The sequence below is a fragment of the Aotus nancymaae genome, unplaced genomic scaffold, assembly GCF_030222135.1.
Source record: "Aotus nancymaae isolate 86718 unplaced genomic scaffold, 86718_ANA_hifiasm-v0.15.2.pri h1tg000041l, whole genome shotgun sequence".
NCBI classification, from domain to species: Eukaryota; Metazoa; Chordata; class Mammalia; order Primates; family Aotidae; genus Aotus; species Aotus nancymaae.
Window position 1 is genome coordinate 22,419,608 of NW_026988455.1, and position 2,570 is coordinate 22,422,177.

At 51.8% G+C, this 2,570-nt stretch overlaps 1 pseudogene; it reads right to left on the reverse strand.

Annotated features, from left to right (window-relative positions):
• Positions 1-366: 366 nt before the first annotated feature.
• LOC105709662 (peroxisomal membrane protein PEX14-like) lies at positions 367-1,430 on the reverse strand (annotated as a pseudogene).
• Between the last annotated feature and the right edge of the window lie 1,140 nt (positions 1,431-2,570).

The following is a 2,570-nucleotide window of genomic DNA, read 5'->3' on the forward strand; positions in this document are numbered from 1 at the left end:
AGTTGGGAGGCAGTAGGGACGCTAGCTCTGGCCACGCGTGGTAGTCAAGACCCCTGGCAAACACACCATGGACAAGGCGTCTGTCCTGGAGAGGGGGCTGGGTAGAGGCTTGAGCCCCGAGGCTTCGCTGCCTTCAGCCGGACTTGAGATCAAAGCTGAAGGCCGCTGTGCCTGGGGCTGTGCCTGGGGCTGGGGCTGGGGCTGGGGCTGGGGGCCCGGCGAGAGGAGGCCGAGTGGACAGAACTGAGGACAGTTCTGTCCCCGACCTGGGCTCCAAGCTGCCCTCCCAGGGCTAGAGCGGGAGGCTGGGTGTGGGCACCACCGGCACCCAGGACACCGTCCTCCGAGTTGGAGGCGGGCGCGGCCCTAGTCCCGCTCGCTCTCGTTGCTGGCGCCCTCAGGCCGCAATAGCTTCTCCACCTGCTCCTTGATCTGCCCGTCCTCGCCCCAACAGTCAGATCTCTGCACCCCCAGGCAGCCCTCCTTGTCGTCCTCCTCGCGTCTTCCCCTCCTCGCCCTGCACGTCCATCTGCACCTGGCCCTTGACGCCCACCCCCTCCTCACCTTCCTCCTGGGGGCCCAGCAGATGGTAAGTGGCCCTCCCTCCCAGGCGAGGACGACGTGGACTCGCTGCTGACAGGTGAGATGTCGCTGCTGCTGTGCTGGTTCAGGGCTGCGGGGCTGGAGGGAGACGGTAGCTTAACCGGGATCTGCCAGGAAAGGATCTTTGGGGCTGACTGGGATGAAGGAAACTGCCTCTGATTTAAAAGAAGTGCTTTCAAGGAGTTAATTTCAGACTTGAGTTCCATGTTATTCTGGGGCTCCAGGATCCAGTTGGTGGATGTGGTGGCCTTGGAACTGGCCAGCTCTTGGGCAAGCTCCTGGATCTTCTGCTGCTGCAGAATCAGCAGCTGCTGGACGGAGGTGAGGGTCGTCTGGAACTGAGTCACTGTCTGGGCCACGCTGCCACTCAGCTCAGGGAGAATGGCCTCCATCCTCTCCAGCTGTTTCCTGTCCTCTCGGCCGCCCAGGTTGACAGGGAGCAGGTATTTCTTACAGAGTTGGTGGAAGCCAAATGCGATGCCTGCTGTGATGATGGCCAGGGCTCCATGATCTCGCCATCAGGAGCCTGCGGGGCTGTATGGCTGAGATACGAGGTGACAGGGCTGGACATGAACTACCTGTGTGGCTGGGCCCAAGGATGAAGGCTCATGCGCAGCAGTGCCCGACTGCTGGAAGGCCATATCAATCTCTTTATCTGTCAGCCCTTTCTTCTTAAGGAATGCTCTCCTGGTTGCAAGTGGGCTCTGGCGGACCCGGGAATTCTGGAGAAACTTCACTGCCCTGGCAACCAGCGGCTCTCGAGGCAGCACATTTTCACTTCCTGGAGCAGAGCTTGGCTGGCTCGGCTGTTCTGCCTGCTCCGAGGACGCCAGCTTTCTGAGGCCTGCGACTCTTCTTATGGGCTGACATCCTTTGATGCAATTTCTTTTAGATTTTTACCAAAATCACAATCCTAACAATTGGAATTCTTATTTATTTGGGAAGTGTGATAGGCAGATAGTGGCCCCTAAAGATGTCCATATCATCGTGTCTGGAACCTGAGAATATGTGACCTTGCATGGTAAAGGACTTTCCAGATGTGATTAAGTTAGGAACCTCAAGAAAGGGAGTGGAATCTTGCTTATCCAGGTGGGCCTAATCCAACTGTAAATGTCCTTAAAAGAAGAGAACATTTCCTGGCTGTGGTCAAAAAGAGAAGTGACTGTGAAGGAACGGTGAAGGAGATGCAACATTGCTGGCTTTGAAGACAAAGGACCAGACCATGAGCCCAGGAATGCTGAGACCTCCGGCTGCAGGAGATGGATTCTCCCCTAGAGCCGTGGGAAAGTACAAAGACCTGCTGAACCTTGATTCTAGCCTAGTGGGAGCCTTGTGAGACACCTAATCTACAAAACTGTAAGATAATAAATGTGTGTGTGGTTTTAAGCACTAAGTTCCTGGTAACATGTTACAGCATCAGCGGAAAAGATACGCTGGATGAATAGCTCCGCCCATCCCTGCTAGGGTGTTTCTGAATCTAAAATTAGTTGAGGAGAGATAGGAGTTTCAACCACACTAAACAAACTTAGCTAAAATCTTGAAGTGAGAAACTTGCAGCATTGAGTGCATCCAGAGGGAATAAACTAACTTTCTCTGTCATCTTGCCAGCTTTTTATCACTCCTCTGTCAAAATACTGCAATTATTCCCAGAGTAGAATGAAATAAAACTAAAAATCTCATAAGAAAACTCTATAGCAAGAAATTATACTCATGGTGATATTATTCATGTTAACTAATAAAATGACTCTAAATTACTTAAAAAATAAAATACTGTCTGCAATATATGACAACCCTTTGCTAGAACCAAATAGATGTCCAGAATCTATCGAGGCCCTGCACTGCATTCTGCTCAGCAAAGTAAATGGATGTGACAATTTTTAGAATTTATTTCTATTCCATCTAGTTCTATTGCCAAATGGATGTACAATAGTTCTCTCTCCTTCCATCTCTGTCTCTCTTTCTCTCAA